This window comes from Dromiciops gliroides, chromosome 6, assembly GCF_019393635.1.
Source record: "Dromiciops gliroides isolate mDroGli1 chromosome 6, mDroGli1.pri, whole genome shotgun sequence".
NCBI classification, from domain to species: domain Eukaryota; kingdom Metazoa; phylum Chordata; class Mammalia; order Microbiotheria; family Microbiotheriidae; genus Dromiciops; species Dromiciops gliroides.
The window spans coordinates 264,417,673-264,442,609 of NC_057866.1; the positions used below are offsets into that span (position 1 = coordinate 264,417,673).

Consider the following 24,937-nt stretch of genomic DNA (forward strand, 5'->3'; position numbering starts at 1 on the left):
CATACTACTTGGTCTGGTATTCATGGACCCCCTAACTTGCTTTACATCCTTTCATCTGCTATTCATGTACAAGACCCTCAAAGTTAATGATATTTTTTCCTTCTCAATGTATCCTGAACCCATAGGAATTTCTGCTTTTATTCACAATGTTTTGCTGACCACATTTCTGGTTTGAATCTTCAGTTGTGCAATTGATACATCCACCATCTAACTCCAGAATGATTTCTCCAGAAGATTACTTGCGACGTGATCCAAAGACTATCCATGGCTACCCCATGGTTTATGCCTTTACATACAACTGGGAAAGAATTGAGCACTTCCAATGCAGGCCAGATGATGTTTGGATCATCACTTAGCCAAAGTCTGGTGGGTATCATGTCTTTAAAAGGGATTTCTGCCCGAAATTCATGTTTCGTTATCCCCACATTGGCAACCACCTTTTCCCCTTCAATCTTCACAGAGCACTTGATTTTTGACACTCTGATGCAATTGTGAAATAATAGTAATTTTGTTGTTGTTCAGTCATTTCGAACTCTTCATGATCCCATTTGGGGTTTTCTTAGCAAAGATACTGGAGTGGTTGCCATTTCCTTCTCTAGCTCATTTTACAAAGGAGGAACTGAAGCAAATTGACTTAGCAAGGGACACATAACTAGTAAGGCCAGATTTGAACTGAGGAAGATGAGTCTTCCTGATTGTAGGCCAAGAGCTCTATCCACTGTGCCAACTAGATATCTTCAAGAATAACATTTCGGGGGCAGCTAGGGGACACAGTGGATAAAGCACCAGCCCTGGATTCAGGAGGACCTGAGTTCAAATAATCCGGCCTCAGACACTTGACACTTACTAGCTGTGTGACCCTGAGCAAGTCACTTAACCTTCATTGCCCAGCGGGGAAAAAAAAAGAATAATATTTCATCCTCACACCAACCCTGTGAGGTAGAGAGGTAGAGAGACAGAAAGACAGACAGAGATAGAGATGGATACAAAGAGGAGATAGACAGATAAATGATAGATGATAAATAGATACATACAAACATACATACATACATAATCAGAGTTGATTGAAAAATATAAGACCAAGTTGTTGGACCCCAGGTTAAGAACACCTGCTTAGCTAGCCTATGTGTGCATATCTACATATGTCTGTATCTACCTATACACATATCTCACAGTGTTAGTGTGAGCATCAAATGGATGGTGTATGTGAAAGCCCATTTAAAGTACAATGCCTTATACAAGTGGAAGTTGGGACATGTAAATCTGTCAGTGGATCTGGGCTTACAAGGAAATCACTGTGGCTTTCTCCTCACTCTCATTGCTTCTCTTTCCAATATTGTTACACTCCTCCTGTAGCCTAGAGATCTCAGGATTCTTGCTTCTTGTGCTTGATGTGTGACCATGTATCTCATCTCTCTTCCTTCCAAAACCTGTTCATGACTGTTTCTTATTTTTTCTCCTCTGCCTCTAGGACCCAGGGTTCTTTTCTTTGGAACTTCAATTATTTTTAAATTGTTTGAATTCTCTTTTCCTCATTTTATTGCCCTGAGCATTTTACATTTTTGTCAGTATTCAGTCATTTTATTTGTTGTCATTTTTGTTGACAGATAATTGGAAAAAATAGTTTAGAATAGTTTCATTTGCTTCTTCTTCATATGTTGTTGATCTTTTAAATTTTTATTTATTTATTTTAATTTTTCTCAATTATATGTAAAGATATTTTTTGAGTTCCAAAATTTTTCTCCCAGACTCTCTTCCCTCCCTGCTCCTGAAGGCAGTAAGCAATTTGATATAGGTTATATATTACAATCATGGTAAATATATTTCCACATTAACCAGCACAAAAGGAAAATAAGAAAGAAAAAAATAAACAAGACCAATAACAAAAAATCAACAACAAAAGTGAAAAGAGTGTGCTTCAGTCTGTATTCAGACTCCATAGTTCTTTTTCTGAATGTGGAGAGCATTTTCCATCATAAGTCTTTTGGCATTTCTTGGATCATTGCATTGCTGAGAAGAGCCAAGTCCATCACAGTTGATCATCACAAAATGTTGTTGATACTGTGTACAATGTTCTCTTGGTTCTGCTCACTTCACTCATTATCAATTCATGTAAGTCTTTCCAGGTTTTTCTGAAATCCATCCTCTTATCATTTCTTACAGCACAATAGTGTTTCATTACATTCATATACCACAACTTCTTTAGCCATTCCCAAATTGGTAGATATCCCCTCAATTTCCAATCATTTGCTATTTGGATTCTTTTTAACTTTTTGTTTTGAGAATTTCTTTTCTTCTTTATGGTGAAATTAGTTATTTTTTTCACTTTAAAAAAAAGCTTTTAATTTTATTTGTAAATTTATTTATTAGAGTATTCTGTTTTCTATTATCTCTTCTTTGATTTTCAGAATTTTTATTTTTGTGTCCAAATGGAATTTTTTATTGGTTGCCTTTTCTAGATCCATGTTCTATTTAGTAATGTGTAGTTTTTACCTTTTGTTGATGAAAATGGTTAGAGATATAAATGTAACCCTCATGACTACTTTGAATCTCAATTGTTTTTTAGCACTACCAGTTGTTGTTCAGTCATTTTTCAGCCAAGTCAAATTTTTCCAAGATTGCTATTGTCATTATTTTTCAGTTGTTTCAGTCATGTCCAGCTCTTCATGACACCATTTGGAATTTTCTTGGCAAAGATACTAAAATGATTTGTAATTTCCTTCTCCAGTTCATTTTACACATAAGGAAACTGAATCAAACTAGGTTAAGTGACTTGACCAGAGTCACACAGCTAGTAAGTGTCTGGGGCCAAATTTGAACTCAGGAAAATTAGTCTTCCTCTCTCCAGGTGCAACACTCTATCACTACAGAACCAACTAACTGCCCCTACCACTACCAAACATATGCTAGAGGCCAAAGAAAGAATGAAAGGCTCTTTAAGTACAATAATATTTATAGTAATACCTTTTGCTGTAGCAAACAACTAGAAACAAAGGAGGTGCCTAGTAATTAGGGAATGAAGGAGCAAATTTGAATATATGAACATAATGAAATATTATTATGCCACAAGAAATAACGAAAGAGGAGTCAGCTAGGCAGCACAGTGGATAAAGAACCAGCCCTGGATTCAGGAGGACCTGAAGTCAAATCTGGCCTCAGACACTTGACACTTACTAGCTGTGTGACCCTGGGGCAAGTAATTTAACCCTCATTGCCCCACCAAAAAATATGCCAAAAGACATTGACTCAGAAAAATCTAGGAAGACTTTTATGAACTGATTCACTGAAAAGTAAGCAGAACCAGGAGCATTATTCATGCAGTGACTATGAAAGTATAAAAGAAAACAACTTTGGCAGATTTAAGAACTCTGTTCAATTCAATGGCCATCAAAAGTCCAGAGGACTTATGGCAGAGAGGTGATAGATTAGAGGTTCAGGATGAAATATGTTTTCAGACATGGTAAAAAGATGGATTTTCTTTAACTATATTTTTTGTCACAAGAGAAGGTTAATATTGGGGGAGGAGAGTTCTAGATAGGAGTGGAGAAGAAATAATGGGGTGTCCTCCACAAAGGAAAAGATAGAAAAGAACATCATTAGAATATTTTTTAAATATATAGGAAAGAGGAGAAAGAATTTCATGAGGGAATACTGACAAGGAAGGAAGTGTTAGTACTATGATGTTTGATTTAATAGATGCAGTTTTAAATCAGACATATAATAAAGTCACATTTTAAGAAACAACCTCCTTTTATGTTTTCCTTTGTATATGAAGATCTTCATTTTGTTGAAGTTTGATAAGTTCAAAACAAAAAAAAATTACTCTTAACGGTGGAGATAAGGGGCAGGTTATACTAGAAAATCTTTTAAGACTTTTTCCAGTTCTAAATGCTATAATCCTCATCTAAGTTGTGGGACTGAACAAACTTAGAGGGAAGGAGAGGAGAGTACCTAAGACTTCCTTCATCTCCACTTAGCCCTGCATTTACCAGGTCAGAACACATCTCATTGAATAATTCAAGCATAGGTGTGAACAAAGCCTGGACATCAATCAAAAGACATTTCAATCAGGTGCACAGCAAGACTATTCATATGTATTGAGGGACATAGGCATGCCCTGAGTCTTCCCTAAAATAGCATGCCAGCTCAGAGTCTCAGATTCTCAGTGTGTTAAATGAGCATGTAACACTTGCAGCATCTACTTCAGGTGGAAGATAGATAGATAGATAGATAGATAGATAGATAGATAGATAGATAGATAGATAGATAGATAGAGAGAGAGAGAGAGAGAGAGAGAGAGATATAGAGGAAGGAAGGAAGGAAGGAAGGAAGGACGGACGGAAGGAAGGAAGGAGGGAAGGAAGGAAGGAAGGAAGGACGGAAGGAAGGAAGGAAGGAAGGAAGATGATAGATAGACAGGCCAAGATGGAGGAAGAAAGGCAGTAAACACTCAGACTTTCTGACACAATTACTCCAAAAAAACTCCAAAAAGAACCAGAAAACAACTCCTGGAGCAGCTGAACCCAGAAAAAGATGGCTGAGATGATTTTCCAGCCAAAGACAGTTTGAAAGTTTGGCTGGAGGGGGAGCCGGGCTGGAAATAGAGTCAAGCCCTGAGATCCCACCAACACAAACCCAGCCACAGGCAGGCTGCACCAGAGAAACTTAACCCCAAGCCTCCAAATCAGCTACAGTACCAGCATCTTCTAGAACTAAGCTCACTGCCTGGTGAGAGGACTGAATGGCTGGCTGGGGTTGAGTCTATGGGGGTATATAAGCAGGAGCTAAGGGGAGATTTGGATGCCCTACCCCAGCTGGGAACCAGGAAGAAACTTTGAGTGGTGGCAGCCCAGGTGGGGGAGGAGTGCAGGCTCATTGGAGCCAACAACCAATAGGACACAGAGTATTTCTGCCTGGTTAATTAACAAGTTGGCCTGGGACCAGAGAAAAGTCCAGGCAAGTGAAGAAGCTGCCCCTCATTAATTCATAACACCTGGGACCCCCTGAAGCCTGGGACAGCATAACCTAGAAGCAGTACCCGACACTAAGAAGGAGTTAAAAGTCAAGTAAAAGATGGCAAAATGAGTAAGCAGAGAAAGTTGTGAGCCATAGAAAGCTTCTTTAATGATAAGGAAGATCAAGGTGCACCCTAAGAAGAAGATAGCAACATCAGGGCCCCTACCTAAAGCTTCCAAGAAAAATTTGAATTTGTCTCAGGCCATAGAGGCACTCAAAAAGGACTTTGAAGATAAAGTTATAGAGGTAGAGGAAAAAAATGGAAAGAGAAATGAGGATGATGCAGGAAAGTCATGAGAAAAAAGTCAACAACTTGAAAAACCAAATGGAAAAGGAAAGACAAAAGCTCTCTGATATAAATAATTGCCTAAGAATTAGGATTGAACAAATGGAAGCTAGTGACTTTAAGAGAAAACAAGACATGATGACGCAAATTCAAATGAATAAAAAAAATAGAGGGCAATGTGAAATATCTTCTTGGAAAAACTGCTGACCTGGAAAATAAATCCATGAGACATAATTTGAAAATTATTGGTCTGCCTGAAAACCATGATCAAAATAAGAGTTTTGACAGCATCTTCCAAGAGATTGTCAGGGGAAATTGCCCTGATATTCTAGAAGCAGAAGGTAAAATAGAAATTGAAAGAATCCACCGATCACCTCCTGAAAGGGATCCCAAAAGGAAAACTTCCAGGAATATTATAGCCAAATTCCAGAGCTCCTAGGTCAAGGAAAAAATATTGCAAGCAGCCAGAAGGAAACAATTCAAATACTGTGGAGCCACAGTCAGGATAGCACAGGATCTAGCAGCTTCTACATTAAAGGATCAGAGGGCATGGAATATGATATTCCAGAGGGCAAAGGAATTGGGTTTACAACCAAAAATCACCTACCCAGCAAAACTGATTATAATCTTTCAGAGGAAAAAATGGGATTTCAATGAAAAAGAGGCCTTTCAGGTATTTGTGATGAAAAGACCTGAACTGAATAGAAAATTTGACTTTCAAATGCAAGACCCTAGAAAAGCATAAAAAGATAAACAGGAAAAAGAAATCACGAGAGATGTTAAAAGGTTAAACTGTTTACATTCCTACATGGGAAGATGATATGTCTAAATGATAAGAGCGTTCTGCGTATTAGTGTAGATGATAGGAATAAATTTAGACAGAGGTCACAGGTGGGAATTGATTATGAAGGGATGATACCTGTAAAGCATTTATTTTTTATTTCTCTCTCTTTTGGGGGTGGGGGGGGCGGGTGGTCAGGGTTGATGAGTGTCTTGCATCTGAGACCAGATTTGGGCTTGGGTCCTCCTGGGAACAGGATAGGTGCTTTATCCACTGTGTCACCTAGCTGCCCCATGATGACATCTTTGGGGTAAAATTGAGGGGAAGAGGAATACACTGGAGGAGAGGATAGGGGAGTGGTAAAATGGGGTTAAATCTCACATGAAAGAAGCAGGAAAGCATATGGAGTGGGGTTAGAGATGTGGGAGGAGTGGGGAAGTGAAGGAGCCTTACGCACACATCATTATTAGCTCAAAGATCTTAATCTGATAAGAGTTGGCTCTAGGAGGGAATAATATACAAACCCAATTGGGTGGAATAATCCATCTAAACCCACAGGAAAGGAGGGGAAAGGGGCAGCTAGATGGCACAGTGGTTAAACCACCGGCCCTGGATTCAGGAGTACCTGAGTTCAAATCCGGCCTCAGACACTTAACACTTACTAGCTGTGTGACCCTGGCAAGTCACTTAACCCCCATTGCCTGCAAAAAAATAAATTTAAAAAAAAAAGGAAAGAAGGGGAAGGGGATAAGGACGGAAGGGTGAAAGAAGGGAAAGCAGAGCAGGGGAGAGGGCAGTCAGAAACAAAAAACTTTTGAGGAGGAATAGAGTAAAAGAAGATAGAAAATAGAGTAAATATCATGGGAAGGGAATAGGACAGAGGGAAACAGCTGAAAATTCTTTGTTGAGTTTAAGGTACTATATAAAAGTTATCTATTACTGTTGCTATAATCAACCTCATGGGTTTATTATAAGGAAATCTCTCTTTAAAGTACTATATAATTGTAGCTTACAATAAAAAAAAAATGATGAGCAGGATACTATCAGAAAGACCTGGAGGAACCTGCATGAGCTGATGCAAAGTGAAATCTACTGTATACAAAAGAACAGTATTATTGTGAGATGTTCTGCTGTGAATGACTCAGTTATTTTCAGCAATGCAATGATCCAAGACAACTCTGAAGGTCTTATGAAAAAAATGCAATCCATCTACAGAGAGATAACTAATGATATTTGAATACAGATTGAAACATAATTCTTTTTTGTTAGTTATTTTATAGGAAACCAAAAAAAGCATGATGAACAGGATGCTATCAGAAAGATGTGGAAATACCTACATGAACTGAAGCAGAGTGAAATGTACTCTATACAAAATAACAACAATAGTGTAAGATAATCTGTCATGAAGGACTTAGTTATTTTCAGCAATGCAATGATCCAATGTAGTCCTCTGAAGGACTTATGAAAATTGCAATCCTTCTACAGAGAAAGAACTAATGGTATCTGAAAATAGATTGAAGCATAATTTTGTTTGATACCTCCTTAATCTCAAGCTTTGTTTTTGTCTGTTTTCTTTCACAACCTGGCTAATGTGGAAATGAGATGTTTTACATGACTATTCATGTATAACCTACTTGAATTACTTGAGTTTTGGGGGGGTGGGGAGGAAGGAGGGAGCAAAAGAAGTTGGGACACAAAGTTTTAAGAAAAGAAAGTAATGGTGCATTTAGAGCAATTAAAGATTTGGTAGCAACTTGGAGTTCAGAGTCCAGTTTCACATCAGCTTCTAATTGGATCTTAAAAAAGAATTATGTCCAAACCCCATTCTGAAACAAGTAATTACTTCTCAATCATTTAAATATTCACAAGGGTATCACTATATAATATGAAACAAATATTGGCAAAATGTCCTTATGTGAATAAATCATCATTTTACCTCCCTGTAAAAGGGAAAACTTTTAATTTAGGAAGAAATTTTTTCTATAGAAATAATACCTCAATACATGAATGCACCAAATGTTAATGGTTTTGTAGTATAACTCTTTAAGGATATGGCAGTTTAAAGTAGACACTGCTATATTGCCTATTGTAACGATTGGAATGATGCCACCTGCTGGAGACTTACTGTAGAAGAGTTCCGCCCATGAAGCGAAGGTCTTTGAGGGCAAGACCAGGAGTCTTTTCTTTGGCGTGAGGAAGTGACGCGGGCGAGTGGGAGGAGGAAGGAAGAGACTGGCGCTCAGTCTCGCTCTCTTTCCTTTGGACTCTGGTGGAGAGAGGAGCTAGAAATGTGCTCTCCCTTTAATAGATAGGAATCTAGGCCTTTCTCTCTCTTTACCAAATTCTTATTCTCCTTAATAAATGTTTAAAAGCCTAACTCTTGCTAAAGCTTATAATTTATTGGCGACCACTCATAAGATATTTTAGACAGACTAGCTAGAATTTTAGCCCTTAACAGATGGCTGACCACGAAGAGGAAAGCTGAACCTCACTTCTGATCTTTCAGTTGGGTAAGAAATTTCCCCTACCCTCTGCCTTTAACTGCTAAGTACTGGCATACTGGCTGTGTTTTCCCTTTAAATTTTTTCACATATTATTAGTTAGCAATAGTTATTATATTATTTTTACTGTTCCGTCAAGGAAATATTTTGTTTCTTGAGGAACAAAAGAGGGAAATGTGGTAAAAAGTTTTAACAGTCGGTTAGATAATGGAGAGACACCAGTTTTTCTTAGGACCACCCTTTTGGGGAGGAGACCAACAGCATGAGCTACGCACACCAGTCCACCTGCGACGCACGCCAGATTGCCTGCTAAGCACTCGACTTCCAGGGTGCAAGCTTAAAAGGCAAGGAGAGAACCGAAGTGGGGCCTTTTTTCCTGCTCCGCTGGTCTCCTGGCTGCGCTGCACAGACAGACGCAGACTGGAGTTTGACTCGGCCCGGCTCTTGGTTAACAACACGTGCTTGACTCGGTCTCTTGCCCCAAAGGTGGCCTTCCGCTTTTGGTGAGTTTTATACAGAATATAGACTAAGCCTAGACTTAAGACGATTTGTATTGTATTTCTACTTTCCTATCCTTCTAATCAACATCACCTTGTGACTACCATACAATAAAAGTTCTATCTAGAAAACCAGAAGCTTCTTCCATTTACTAGTCTGGGAGATAAATTAAGGGAAAGGTTAAGTAGGGTAGATTTATGATCTAATATCCAATTTTAATCTCACACTTACTTTTAATCAAGTTTTCTTGTACAAAATGATGAATATGGTAATGTTTTACATAATCGTACATATATAACTCATACCTGATTGCTTGCCACCTGAGGGTGGGGTAAGAGGAGGGAAGGAAAAAAATTAGAGAGAGAGAGAGAGAGAAAAAAAAAATAGATAGATGATAGATAAACTGTATCTCACAGGCTTGGTGTGAGGATGAAATGTTAACAGTATCTAGGTGGTACAATAGATAGGCTGCTGAACTTGGAGTCAGTTAGACCCATTTCCTGACTTCAAACCCAGTCTCAGACACTTACTATCTGAGTGACCCTGGGCAAGTCACTTACTACTGCTTGTCTCAGTTTCCTCATCTGTAAAAGGAGCTGGAGATAACACTCTAGTATCTTTACAAAGAAAACCCCAAATGGAGTCACAAAGAGTCAGACTCGACTGAAAAACAATTCAGCAACAAAAGCTATTTCACCAGGCTGTTGTGAGGAACAAATAAAAGTATATATGAAAAGGGCTTGTCAAACTTGAAAGTGCTTGCATAACTGCCAGCTACCCTCATCTGCTCCAGCAAGTCCCTCCCATTCCCTCTAATTCCAGTACCTTCCTTCTGTTAACTCTGTCCTCTTTCTCCTGTGTATCTGTTTGCTTGTTGTCTCCACCATTAGAGTGGAAGCTTCTTAAGGGCAGGGATTCTCCTTTGCCTCTCTTTGTGTCCCCTGTGCTCAGCCCAGTGCCAGTGACATAATAGGTACTTAATATAATTTTATAAGTTTATTGACTTACTGACTATGAACAATAACAACAATAAAATAATGACAATAATAATAAGAGCTAACATTTATGCAGCACTTTAAGGTTTACTAAATATTAACTCATTTGATCTTCACAACAACTCTGGGAAGTAACTGCTATTGTTAAGTCCATTTTGCAGATGAGAAAATGGAGGCAGAAAGCAGCTCACTTTTCCCAGGGTTACCTGGCTAAGCAGTGACTGAGGCAGGATTCAGAGTGAGTTCTTCCTGACTCAAATCCAGCCTTATAGCCACTGACAACTAAGCCCCTCATTACTGCTTGTACCCTTGAATACAAGTTGAATGGATGACTGCACTGTTCTTTGCCTTTATTTCAGGTACCACATGGGTAAGTGAAATCATGGACTTGATTAGAAATGATGGTGATGTTGAAAAACAGGGAAACATTCTAATTCTTGAGCGTGTGCCAATGTTGGAATTAGCAGTTCCTGGAACGAATTTCAATGGTACATGTGAAATTTTTGCTCTTTAAAGAAGTGAGTCATCATGGTTCTAATGGCATAGGGTGATATTTGAAGCTAGGAGAGACCTTGGAAGGCTTCTAGTCCATCCACCCATTTTACAGAAGAAGAAAATGATTCCAAGCAAAATAAAACAACTTGTTTGGTCAAGAGTCATCATCCAGGGCTCAAAGCTTGCTAGAGCTCAGTACAGTGTTCTCTCAATTACATTGCAATGCCCCCTTCCTCATTCCCCCACACCCTTCTTTAAAGAGCAAAAATTTCACATAAACCTTTAAGTTTCCTTTGGTCCTCACAACTACCATCAGAGGTAGGTGCTATTATTATTCCCATTTTATGGGGGAAGAAACTGAGGCAAACTGAAGTTAAGTGAAGATCCTCCAATAGACACACATTTGCTCTAATGCTAATTGGCCATGTCAAAATGGACTGCCTGAGGCAAACACACAGGCAGGTGAGGATGTCTGTAATTGGCTGAGTAGACAAGAGAATTTACCTCAAAGTCAAGAAGAAATGGGTTCAAATCCTGCCTCTGACCCATCCTGGCTGTGTGATTGTGTACAGGTCATCAAACTTCTCAACATACTAGTATCAAGGCAACTTTCTAAGACTATATACATTACAGAGAAGGTGAAGACTACATGGGTAGAAGTTATTTCCTCACCAGAACATTACCTAATACCAGTGGCTCTCCAACACTTTGGTCTCAGGACCCCTTTTCACTCTTAAAAATTATTGAGGACCCAGACACTTGACATTTACTAGCTGTGTGACCCTGGGCAAGTCACTTAACCTCCATTGCCCACCAAAAGAAAAAGTAAAGAAAAGAAAAAAAAAATTTTGAGGACCCCCAAAAGCTTGTTTTTATGTGGGTTATATGATCTCCATGAATATTTAATGTACTTGAAATTAAAACTGATAAAATTTTTAAATAACAGTAATAAACCCATCACATGTTAACTTAAAATAACTTATGAAAAAATTTCAAATTTTGAAAATAATTTTTAATTTGAAATTTTAAAAATAGAAATAATTTAGAAATCAGCTAGAAAATAATATTGCTTGACATATTTTTGTCAAAACTTAATGTCCAGCTTAATAGAAGACATTAATAGAAGAATTCTCCTATCTGCTTCTGCATTCAATCTGTTGCAATGTTATTTTGCCTGAAGGAAATCCAGCCTCACACATATGTGTGGTTGGAAAAAGGAAGAGTATTCTAATAGGTCCACACTTGAGAACCAAAATCACAGGTCCATGCTCAGTGTGGGGGCAAACAGCTCTACTCCCTTCCCTGGGGTAAGCTGAGGCCTTTGAAGAGGCTAGAATCACTTCATTTGGGGAATTATGAGTGACAGGAGGGTGTCTACAATGTTTGGCATCCACAAGGTGAGGCCCGCTAAGAGCAAAGGTTCCACCATGCAGTCTAAAGAGGGTTAAACCAGCCCTGGTAGGAGAAATAGAGCAAGTTAAAGGTTCCATACTGATCAGCCTAGCAAGTGACTGCTGAGCTTACAGCCTAGGCAAGAGAGGGAGGGGAGACCCCATCTTTGAAAAAACAAAATCACATTTCCCAATTGATGAAACACACCAATAGACCAGAAATATATTCTTTGTTCTCCATACCATCAGCTTCCATAGAAATTACTTGGAATTGCAGAAGAGATAATACATGAACCTGGAAAATGTACTTCTGGTCTTCAAAGCATCTAATAGAAGCAGAGACTAAGTGCTAGAAAGGCCTTAAAGGCCAATCAAGTCCAACCCCCTCCTTGACAGATGAGGAAACTGAGGCTCAATATATTACTTGACTTGCCCAAGTCAAATTTGAAGTGTAAGAAGTAGAAGTTGAAGCCTGACTTCAAACCCAGGCCATGTTACCTCTGATTTTATAACTTCTACACAAATTACTTCAAGGAGAGAGTATACAATATATGGACCTGCAGTGTTTTCAGGGGAGCAGCTAGGTGGTGCAATGGATAGAGGGCCCAGCTTGGACCAGGAAGACCTGAGTTCAAATCTGAGGAGTCATATTAGCAGAGACAATGTCATAAGCAAGAATATTGCTCTTAATTCTGAGCTACGGTAGTTCCTTGACCATTAAAGGGAACCTCTAAGACACAATCCCCTCCTTTTATTAAGCGGGGGAACTCTGGTGAGGTTACACAGTAATTGGAGAGATGGAGGGGAAGGGATTCCATTCCAGCCTTTCCAGCACAAGAAAAGGCAAACATAACTGCAGAGTGGGTTGGAATTCCCAAGCAGATAATACTTTTCACAAAGTTGCGGGGGGGGGGGGGGAAGTTGCAGGGAATCCATCAGTTAAGACCAGATGGTAGAAATTTCAAGAGGAAAATCTAACTTCTGCATGTATCAAATGGACTTTTCCCAGGTACAGAGGATTTAGAAAAGATGTCATCTCCTCAGTTTGTGAAGTCTCATCTGCCAGTTTCCCTCCTTCCCAAGAATTTCTGGGAGAATAAAAGCAAGGTAGCCACACCCCTGAGGAGCAGTGTAGATAAAAAGAACACCAGACTAGGGGGCAGAAGACTCAGGGCTCATCTAGAGAATAGCACCTGCCTTGGACCATATTGTGAAAGTGATTTTAAATGGTACATTCATAGATGATGCAAGTTTGTATTACCACCTACCTTCCCTCACTACCCACAATCCTAAGGGTATAGAGAGGGAAGTAAGCTAAGCATGACTTTCAGCTTAATTTTCTACCAGTTTCAAGTTAAATCCTCATTTTTGTGACTCTTACATACTGAGTGTATAATATGGGGAATGAGTAGGGGATGGCCATTATTTTCACACCAGAGAAAATTTATAAACACATCACTGTATTAATAAGATACAAACCCATTAACAGTTACAGAACCCTGAGGCTGGGGCACCTTGCAAAGAATCTCTGTTATAGGCAAGGTCTGACTCCGGCTGGTCTGGTGCTTCAGGCTGAGGATCAGAATGAAAGTAGGCCATCTAATAACAAAAAATGAGGGCTTGCTTAACCTTAGGCAGAATACACAGGAAGGATGCAAGGACAAATGGTCCCACTCATCTCTAAACAGGTGGCAGCTAGGAGGCACAGTGGAGAGAGTACTGACCCTGTAGTCAGGAAGACCTGAGCTCAAAGCCAGACTCAGACACTCAATAGCTGTGTGACCCTGGGCAAGTCACTTAACCCTTTTTGCCTCAGTTTCTTCATCTGTCAAGTGAACTGCAGAAGGAAATGACAAAGCACTCCAGTATCTTACCCAAGAAAAGCCCAAATCAGGTCACAAAGAGTTGCACATGACCAAAAATGACCAAACAACAACATCTCCAAACAGAATAGAACCTGATCAGCAGGATGTTTTGAGTGGGGTGCACAACATCCACTGAGGCTGATGGACATTTTGTGCCATAAGCAACCAGAAAACCTTTGCCTCCTACACCAATCCTGTCTCAAGAACAGTTTCCTGACCTTTAGGGGAAAAACTGGCAAAGCCTTCATAGCAGATATGGCTCATACACAATCTATCAATTCTGACTGGAAGAAAACTGCTACCTAGGCAGCCCTCTGTAATTCTGGGGAGTCTGTCTTTCCCACAGTCCCCACAGGACATAAAATGCCAACCTGGGGTATAACCAAGGGTAAAAACAGATAGCCCATGGGCCAAATCTGTCCAGCCAACTATTCTTGTACTAGCTGTGATCTCAAAGTGGTTTTTACATTTTTAAATTAAGTTGGATTGTATTCTAAATTATAAAAATCATCTTCAGCTCATGACCAGAACAAAAAGAAGCAGCTCCAACCCCTGGTTTAGACTTCCCCAGAAGGGAATAATCATACTTTGCATCTTGCTGAACATTTCAGGACCTTCCCATTGGACCTGCCTAACGAGTTCCCCAGCTTTGCTCTAGAAGTCAGACACTGAGCAGCCACCATGCAGATTATCCTCCTTTCTTCCAGGGAGCATACTGCATCCACAAATTGTCCCTCTCTAGAGGCTTTGATCGCCAAATTCTCAAACTCAGAAACTGAACCTTGAGGTTATCGAAGCTCCCCAAAACTACCAAAGCTGATGTTTCAGAAGAAAATCTGGCCAGAAGGCTGCAATCTAGGACCACACTGCATATGCACTTTAAATCCCCATAACACCCCCTCTTTACACAAAGTGTTGGGGTTCAAAGACAGTGTCCTTGAGCTTACCTCCCTGGGCTCATGCAAACTCATGTATGCCTCTGTCATGTGAAGAAAGCACATGTGGTTGGTCTGCATTTATGTTCCTGGAGAGGAGAAGAGAGAGAAATCCTTTGCTCCAATGCACTCTGGAAGAAGTCACAAGGGCAGAGTCAAAGAGGGAGCCCTAAGAGCAAGACTACTTTTTTTAGGCCACCAGGATAGGGCTGCTGATGCTTACTTGGACAAATATTAGTTCTCTGAACCCCTTCAGTTGCTTTCAAACCATGACCGACACCCTGTAACTCAAACTGATCCAAGACACACTAATCCAATTCCTTATATATTCTATTGGAAAAGCAGACCACGTACCAGCTAAGTAAATTCCAAAGAAGTTCAGTTAGACAAAGTATCTTCAAAAGGGAAAGAGAACATGTAAGAACTAGAGAGATCAGAAAATGCTCATGTAGCATGAATCTTTGAAGGAAGCTACCAGGATCTTGAAAACAAACAAAACTGAGAGAACTCATTGCAAAAGTTAGAGATTACCTGAGCAAAGGCATGGAGATGAGAGATGGAGTGCTGCTGGTATGATTGTTGGAGAAATCCAACTCCAGCAATTAAGAGTGTATAATGTTTTAAGGGACAGCCAGGGTCCAAAAAGTCAAACAGTTTAGCCTTGCAGAATTACATATTAAAAATTACAAGTGTATTATGACAATTAAAAATATGAGAGACATCATTTCTGGGTAATTTAATCATTGTATTAATAGGCCAACAATTTATAAATAAAAGGATGGTCATTTGGCCATCTCTCTCAGACCAAAGACCCCTAATGGTCATGGTGTCTCATTTTATATACCCTTCTAACTGTAGGAGGTCCATCACATAACGATCAAATCTAATTGGTTGACATGATTTGGAGGTATGTTATATCAAAAAGAAAGCTGGGCACACATGACTCTGGTCGCCCAAACCTTGGTAAGAATGGCATCACAGAAAGAATCTACACCCCCACCTAAGTTGATGGGAGCACAATGGTGCCCACCTAAAACTGCTTCGTGCAGGCCAGATCTCATCAGTAAAGTCCTTCATCTATCTAGAAAAACTGATGTCTCCACCCAAGACTCTCTGACTCAGATGAATCTCACTTTGAGGAGAACTTGCCTTTGGAGGAAGTAGGTCAATAAAGACTAAGAAAGAAGGGTAGAAAACTGGGAACCCCAAGATATCGGTTATTAATCATTATTTTTTCAAATTACACACACACATGCATGTGTGTATGTATATGTATATTTGTGTATTGTTTATATATGTATACATATGTGTACAAATACACATGCATGTATAACATACATTTGGAATACATTCTTATATAATTACATCTATAAATTATGTATATATTCTATATAATACATGTATTAATTAAAATATGATAACCATATAATTTAAATATATGTATATATACACATACTATATTTATGTGTATATATTATATGATTATATTTGTATATTCTTTATTTGTACATTATTACATTTTAAAATATATCATGTATGTGTGTATATATACATATATATATATACACATGTATACAAATACAATGCTTTAAGGTTCATGAAGCAGTTTACAAAAATTATCTCATTTTTTCCTTACACAACAACACAGGGAAGTAGGTTTGATATTTATCCTCTTTTTACAAATGAATAAATTGATGGTCTCTGAGGCAGGATATGAACTCAGGTCTCCCTGACTTCCAACACTACCCACTGAGCCACCAGCTGCCTTTGTACAGATGGGTTTGTACATACACATATACACTTACATATACCACATATGTGAAGTCCATAATCTCATTAATAGGAATCTAATCGCACTCCATGGTAGATATCAACTAACCTTGTTAGACTGTCCCCACTAGGAATAGGATAATAGCTTTAAAGCCTGGAATATTTCACAGATCATCTAGTCTCTGAGACTCATTGAGGTTAAGTGATTTTCTCAGTCTCACAGTAACTAAGTAGCATAGGTCGGATTTGAGCCCAGGTTTACTTATCAAAGTGCCCACGAGGTGGTGCCATGGTGCATAGAGCACCAGGCCTGGAGTGAGGAAGACTCATCTTCCTGAACTCAAATCTGGCCTCAGAAACTTCCTGGCTGTATGACCCCAGCTGGGCCAGTCACTTAAGCCTGTTTTCCTCAGTTTCTTGATCCATCAGATGATCTGTAGAAGGAAATGGCAAACCCCTCCAGTATCTTTGCCAAGAAAACCCTAAATGGGGTCGAGTTGAACACAACTGAAATCACTGAACTTCTGTTCAAATTTTCCACTACACCACAGTACCCGCAAATGTAATGGAACTTTTACTGAGTGATCAGAGTTGAATACAGGCTAACTGCAAATTGGTTATTTTTCCTCAAAGGACAGGTTTAGGGTATACAAATATCTTAGCCTCTACCTTAATAATTTGATAACAAGTAAAAACTGTCCATTTCAACAACCAGCCAGTTTTATTTTAATCTGAAGAGGCAGCTAGGTGGACCAGTGAATAGAGCACTTGCTCTGAAGTCAAGAGGACCTGAGTTCAAATCTCATCTTAGACACTTACTAGCTGTGTGACCCTGGGCAAGTCACTTAACCCCAATTGCCTTACACATCCAGGTCCATCTCCAGTCACCCTGATGTAGATTTTGCCATTGGATCCAAATGGCTCTTGAGGAGGGAGTGATGTGGGTGACTTCACTTAAATCCAATTCAGTGCAAGTCACAACATCAGCTCAGCCTCATGGTCCTCTTTGAGAATGAAGGACAAACATCAATAATTTTAATCTTAAGTGATAAGTCCTCATAAATAGTCCCTCCTTCAAAAAAATTCTCCTTTTTCAGGGACCCAGAAGGTTGTTACAGCACAGCTTGAAGACTCCATTTTGAATTTTTTCATGATGGGAAAAAATATATATTTTTGACCTGGCAGGGCTTTCCTATTAAAATCACAATTTAATTATTTATATGGTGAAGATATTGGGACTAAATGCCCAGAGATGGAGCCCAACTTCTAACTAAGGTCCCCAGGCTACGGACTCATAATAATAGTGACTTGCATTGATATATAGCACCTAAAGATTTGCAAAACACTTTACAAAAATATTATCTCATTTTATCCTGACAACAACCCTGGCTTGGAGATTAAGTGACTTGTCTAGAGTCACACAATAAGGAAGGATCTGAGGTCAAGTTTGAACTAAGGTGTTCCTGACTCCAAGTCCACTGCTCTAACCACTGCTCCACCTAGCTGCCTCATGTAGACTAAGCCCATCCAGGAAAAGAATGAGATTAGATTTTTCTCATTGCTCTCAGGCTCATTCTGCCCTTGCCTCTAAGTAGAAAATTGTTGATGGCTCATGTTTAGAGTCTCTGAAATATTAACAATATCCCTTCTAGAAAAATACCATCTGTACAAAACATATCAGATATAGGACTGTTATTTATTTCCTCCAGCACAAAAGAAATGCTTAAAATAAAAAAGACTCAGAAAGCCACACTGACAGATACTTAAAACATGAAAGTCTTCTCACACTCTCCTGGAAGAGAAATTCCTGGGAGAATTCTGGGACTACTGATAGGAATTTCAACTTTGCATCAGTCAATAAGCATATATTAACTTCTAGCTGGATGCCAGGCCCTCTGCTGAGTTCTGCAAATACAAATACAAGGAGAAATAAAAATGGTCCCTGTCATTATGGAGTTTCCATTCTAATGGGAGAAGACAACATAAAAAAGAGCTGAAAAAGAGGTGGGAGAAAGATGGAGGCTGGGATGGGGATATTATAAAGAAAGTACAAGAAGGGAAAGGAACCACACTTATTAAGTGCCTACTGTGTGCTTGCCTTACATCGGTTCACTGAAAAGCATTCATTTTGATCTTTACCTTTCCCACTCCCAAAGCTTGGGTAGTTTTAGCCACAAATTTAGATGGGAAACTCATTAGCTTTCTAGATCCTGTAACATCTATTTCCTCTGCTGCTGGCCTGCAGGTCATCTATGTGGCTAGGAACGCCAAGGATGTGGTAGTCTCCTATTACTATTTTGAAAAGATGAACAAGCTCGACCCTGAGCCAGGCACCTTTCCTGAGTTCCTGGAGAAATTCATGTCTGGGAATGGTAGGTTAATCATTTAAGACAAATTTACTGGGATGAGAGTCACAAAAGATACTGATGGCAAAAAGGACCTTCCTTATAGATCAGAAAGTGACCAGTAAATACAGTGTATTATCACTGTGATCCTAAGACATTTCCTCCTCTTAACGTTTATCTTCTTTGTTCTGCCCTTGATGGACTTTCTACCTCTTTCCATGCTCTTTCTTTTTCCTTTATGTTTTTCCACTAAACCTGTAACCAATATTTCTGGGCACTTCCCTTTCCCCAGAAATAGGCACTCAGTTTCACAGTCACACAATCATAGACAATTAGTTTGCATGAGTGGGGAGAGAAAGCACTTTTTTTCCTTCCTTCTCTACTTCCATACCCAGGGTTAAAGCAGATAACTGGTATACTTCATGGGATGTCTAGAGATCCCAAACAAATGTAGGCACATATCTAGCCTGAAATGTTTCTAATGCATTTCTCCTCTCCATTTTATTTTGTTTTCTGATTTAGTGCCCTATGGCTCCTGGTATGAACACGTCACAAGCTGGTGGGAGAAGAAGAAAAATTACCCTATACTCTATCTGTTCTATGAGGACATAAAAGAGGTGGAGTTGAAAGTTATATATATATATATATATGTAACTTTAAGGTTATATATATATTTATTTATATAAATATATTATATATAATATAATATATATTTATAATAGTAAATATAATATAAATATATTATATGTATTTAAGGTTTTTATATATATATATATATATATATATATATATATATAACCTCCACTATATATATATATTGGTGGGGCAATGAGGGTTAGGTGAGTTACCCAGGGTCACACAGCTAGTAAGTGTCAAGTGTCTGAAGCCAGATTGAACTCAGGTCCTCCTGAATCCAGGGCCAGTGCTTTATCCACTAGGCACCACCTAGATGCCCAGACAGTGATATATTTCAGCTCATCCTTTTCATACAAGTGACACGTGAGATTGATTCTATCTAAAGTGAAATAGACAAATTGCTGACCAAGGGCTTCCATGCAAGAGGCCCATCCTAACCTTGTGCCTTGATACAAACACCTATTGAATGAATGATTTTTCCACCTTAGTTTTGAAGATTAGGTATGCATAACCATGGCTCTTAGAAGGTTCAGCTACAATGGGTTAGGTACCAATGAGGATATGATAATCCTACAGAAGCATTTCTGCTTCAAATTCTTCAGATGGACTTCTTTTTAGTCCAAGGATTTGGGTTCCTATCCCAACTCTGATGTTTATTACTGGGGTGACTTTGGGTATGTTAATGTCTATCTCAAATTTCTAGTAAACTAAATCAACTCTATAGTGTCTCATTGGGATTATATAGCTCATGATTTAATTTATGGAATCATAGATCATGATTTAATTTATGGAATCATAGATTAAGAGCTGGAAGGGACCTTAGTGTACCTCAGTTCAAAATCTTCCTTATTAAATGAGCAGACTGAAGCTTAGGGAGACTGAGTTACCAAAGGTCACCTAACTAGCAAAAGACCAAAGCTTCCCAAGGCATCTGGGTAATCTCCAGCCATCTTGACCTATGTCTTGCCACTGGACCCCAATGACTCTGGAGAAGAGAGTGGAGCTGATGACTCTGCACAGCCCTGCCCTCACTAAAATTCCAATTAATTGGCAATGTCAAGACATCACCCTCCTGATGTCATTGTCCTCTTCAGGAAGGAAGGACCAACAAAAAACAATAAACAGGAAGTGTCAGAATTGAGATTTAAGCCCAGGTCTTCCTGACTCCAGGTCCAGCTCTTTATCCACTGAATCACTATGAGAGCATCAAGCTTTCTGCCTCTTATGGCTGCCTCACTAAAATAGTAAATGTAGAGGAAAATAAGGAGGCTTTTTTTTTAATTTTTGAGTTTATTTCTTTGTTTGTTTTTTGGCAAGGCAATGAGGGTTAAGTGATTTGCCAGGGTAACACAGCTAGTAAGTGTCAAGGGTCTGAGGCTGGATTTAAACTCAGGTCCTCCTGAATGCAGGGCCAGTGCTTTATCCACTGTGCCATGTAGCTGCCCAAGGAAGCTTTTTTTTATGGAAGGCAGAATATTGAAATGAGAATGCAATATACAGACATTCCATCTCCAAAATAAGTTTCTCATCATAAACCAAGTGATAATGTTAAGGTATTTTCTCTGACTCTGAAAAAATCAATGAACATTTATTAAATTTTAAATTAAATTTCTTTATCAAGAAGATCATGAAGTTTATTAAGGATTGTTGGATCTTACTATTGGAATCCACATGACTTAGAATCAAATGCCACTGAAAAATATTATATTACTAATCAAATAAAAGCACATTTGGAAGAGGGAGTTACAGATTTTAAAACCACAGAACTTTTCTTTAACTGGTTTAAATTTAATTCATCCTATTACTGAGGACCTTCATTTTTCTTACCTCAGAAGGTGTCTTTTTCCATCCATAGGACTCAAAGAGAGAAATTTGGAAAGTGATGCGATTCCTAGAGAAGCAATTGGATGAAGAGACCTTGGACAGAATTGTTCAACGCACCTCCTTTGAAACAATGAAAAACAATATCTTGGTGAATTACAAGCCATATCAAAGTTCCTTTTTTGATCAGGATACCTATCCTTTCATGCGCAAGGGTGAATATCCCCATTTTTAGCTTTTTTGGTTCAGCCCTATGATTTCATCACTGTGGGGAAACCCCAAGTATGGAAAGACCTTCTACCAATACCATTCAGGTGTTTCACTGACCCATCATTGATAGCCTAAAAGTGTTGTCTGGAACATTAAGACATTAAATGCCTTGTCCATGGTCAAATGTCTGTTCCTGACCCCAAAGTGACCTCCTACCCTCCACAGAAGCTACCTTTCCATATAGCACCATAAGTTTGAAAGTGCAAATCTAAACAGTTGGATTGGGAAGAAAAATTAAAGGTCTCTAATCCTCTCATTCTGTACATATAGAAACTAAGGCCCAAGGGCATTAAATCCAAGATCACATATCTTATAAGCAGTAAAACAGGGAATTATTATTATTACTACTATTAGTTTGTTGCTATACAGTGCTTTAAAACTGGCAAAGCATTTTATAATCCTGGAGCCAGGTACTATTATTATCCCCATTTCACAGTTAAGGAAACAGAGGTACAAAGAGCCTAAGTAATTTGACCAGCATCAAGAAACTAGTTGTCTGAGGAAAGACTTGAGCTCAGATCTCAGCCTAATTCCAGGTGCAGTGCTCTATCCACTACAGCACCTAGCTGCTCAACCTTTTTTGCACTTCATTTCCTCTCATTTCGCCCTGTGGAGTGGCATGGCTTTCTTTCCTAGTGTTAATGATTGCAAGAAGTAATTGTTAACATGTATTAAAATGTTATTGGTCCTCCAACTATCATTGGCCCCTCCTCCTCCTTAATGCCCTCCCTCAAAGTAGGTCGGTCTTTAGAGATTGTGGTGACTGAAAAAACCACTTCACTGTGGCCCAAAATGAGAAATTTGATGCAGATTATGAGAAAAAGATGAGTGGAACAACTCTGAAGTTCCGAAGTGAAATATGAAGAAATTGGGGGTTTTCTGCATAAACAGATTTCTTGCGATTTCATTTCCACAAATCTCTCCTAATGAAAACAGTTTTTTTTTCTTAACCTGTAAAATAAAAGCAACTACCTAGATAGTTCCAATAAAAGTAATCACATAGAAGAACAGATGCCAAAAATTGAGGCAATTTCTAAGAAAACCAGCTCCTGTTCAAATCCTAACCAAAAGTTTCTTCTTTTTTTTTTCAATAACACAAATCTATTTCCCTCTTTCTCATCTTAGTTTCCACACTTCATATGAGGGGGAAACCCTTAACATAAATATACATAACCAAGCAAAATAAATTTACTACTTGAACCATGTCCAAAAATATATCTCACTCTGCACCTGAAGTCCATTGCGTCTCTCTCAGTAGGTAGGTAGGACATTTCATCATCTGGAATGATAGTTGGCCATTGTGTTGATCACAGTTTTTAATTGACCCATGTGTTTCTACCACCATTCTCAACCCATATAAATTCTTCTTGTCAAAGTTGGATCCAAGCCAAAACCACCACTTTTTTAACAACTATATGAAGTGGCTTCCTCTGACCCCCTTTGAATTGGTTTTATATTGCATAGGTACTCCATTTGGGATTAGGGACAGTGTGTATCCATGGATCTGATTCTGTATTAGGAAGGGGTTACCAAGGAAAAGCAAATGACTCCAGACTGTAGCCCAACAAACTGCTCTCTCACCCCTGACCTTCTTTTGCTCCCATTAAAGAAAACAGCAACTAAAGACACATAACAACTCCTAATCCAATCCTCTCATACTGTCACAATCATTGTGGCCTCCAACGGAAATCTCATTTTTGTACATTTGGTCTAATTCAGATGCTTTCTCTCTATTCTCTTAGTGCCATTCCAAAGGACTCTGATGTTAGAGTCCAGGTATGATAACTTTATTTTCTTCAATGGTGAAGAAGTTTTCTTATAAAATCTTTGCAGATGCTTATATTTTTTTCTGTTATTGCCCTTTGATTTCAATCCTAAATGGCCTCAGGAGAAACTTTGCTTAGCTGCGACCCTTGCCAAACTTTTTTACCTGGGTTTCATACTCCACTGCTTCCATTTGATGGACATGTTACTCCAAGTTCATAGCCTTCCACCATCTTCCCTATTCAGATCTTACAAACTAGTTTATGTTCTAAAGTGTGTTACATTGGCTGCTTGGGAAATAGTCAACTGCTTGATGATGAATGTGTTTTAGATCATTTTTGTCTCTTTGTTTCAGACATCATTACATTGATTAAACTTCCGTTTGAAATTATTACAATTTATAACTTGTGAATTCTTCAGCTCTGTTGTACTGTGCTTTTAATGAACAAGTCAGTTGTAATAAAATTGTAGTGACATGTCAATAAATATTTCAAATCTAACATCATACCTCCTTCCCTTATGCACTCAGGATTCAGATTTATTCTGCAGGCATATGAAGGATTTGCCAAAGAGCATCCTAATTGTTCTTCCATCCTCCTTTATCTCATGGCTTTGCCAAGAAACTGGCATGGAGAAGGGAATGTATTAGTAATAAGATGTGAAAAACCATTATCAAATACAGAGCACTCTTTCTCTTGGGTCTCAGGCAGGCAAGATGCACATGTGTTGCTGCCTTTGTTTTTTCCTGTTATTGTCTTCAATCAAGCTCCCACCATCCCTCAAGGCCACACAGCCCAGCTTCCAGAGGAACAAGGCAAGAAGTTGCTCATCAAAGTAAATTCATGGATGCTTTAAGTCAACAGACCTGCTCCCTCCCCATAAGGTTGGTATAATCAGGTTGCCATGGCTCCCCATGGCTTCTGTTGATAGATCTAGCGCCTAAGAAAATCAGTTTTTGCTTGATGAATTTTAGAGACCATAGAAGTAGAGAAGGTACCAAGTCAAGGGCCCTCCAGATCCCTGATGAAAGACCCATGAGGTCTGTCTTTAAAGCTCTGAATTCTTTCTCAGGGTCCAAAATGGCAGCCAACCTAATCCCTAATCTTTGTACCTAAAAAGTTTAAATACCAAATCAGGGTAACAGATTTAAGGAGTTCTTTATCATGTAAATCTAACTGGCAGTCTGGGTAAGGACCTCAAACCCATTTTTCTTTCCCTTGGTGAAAACATTATACTAATCCCAAGGAAAAGATGAGGAAAATGGGGGAAGGGGAAATGACTAAGAGAGAAGGGGAATTCCAAAGGGGAATTAATGCTTTGGGGGAGGGGGAACAGGAACCAGATCCTCCCCCCAGTTCCGGGGCTTTCCCTCATCCAGAACAAAATGAGCCCAAAATTCATGGTCTAGGATGCTAAACGCTAAGGGGTGCCCAGCCCTCACCCCAACCCCCACCTCCCATAAAGACTGCTTGCACTAAGAATAAAGCAGAACAATCGAATTTAAGACATTTGATATGTTTTGAAACATATGCCATTGTGGTAGGAGCCACATTACTGTATGCAGGCTA

At 39.0% G+C, this 24,937-nt stretch overlaps 1 pseudogene; it reads left to right on the top strand.

Annotated features, from left to right (window-relative positions):
- The first annotated feature begins 218 nt into the window (after positions 1–218).
- Positions 219–22,468, top strand: LOC122731635 (annotated as a pseudogene).
- The last annotated feature ends 2,469 nt before the right edge of the window (positions 22,469–24,937 follow it).